Genomic DNA, 462 nt, shown 5'->3' on the forward strand with positions numbered 1-462 from the left:
CCTTCCTCGTACACCTCTCTTTCTGGTCTACGGTGAGAAAAAGTCACCCTCAAACAGAAGGCCCGCACCTTCTTCCCTAGACTTGACAGTGTGCCATCGTCACAACTTGTCAGAACCTACATAGGTTTGTCAGATTGTTTAACTTTATTTGGGGCTTTTACGATGTCTAGTTCCTTGCTCCCCATAGCTCCTGGGCGAAACAGCCATTTTAGAATTTGCATGCCCCGCCCACACACGCGCCGTTCCTGTCTTCCGCCGAGGCCCTCTCGCCTGGGAACAGAAACACGGGGAGCTGCCCAAAGCCTCTTCAGCCTCAACTTTCCCTGGAAAAGCCCAGAACGAGAAAGATGCGAACAGCTCACTGTGAGGCTTTTTCTTTTCCACTTTTCTTTCTTTTTTTAAAAATTTTTTCTTCCCCAAACACTGAGGGAAACTGAGGACGAGGGAGTTCCAGTTTCCCTG

This window comes from Ceratotherium simum, chromosome 16, assembly GCF_057802395.1.
Source record: "Ceratotherium simum simum isolate JZ-2026a chromosome 16, ASM5780239v1, whole genome shotgun sequence".
Lineage (NCBI taxonomy): Eukaryota > Metazoa > Chordata > Mammalia > Perissodactyla > Rhinocerotidae > Ceratotherium > Ceratotherium simum.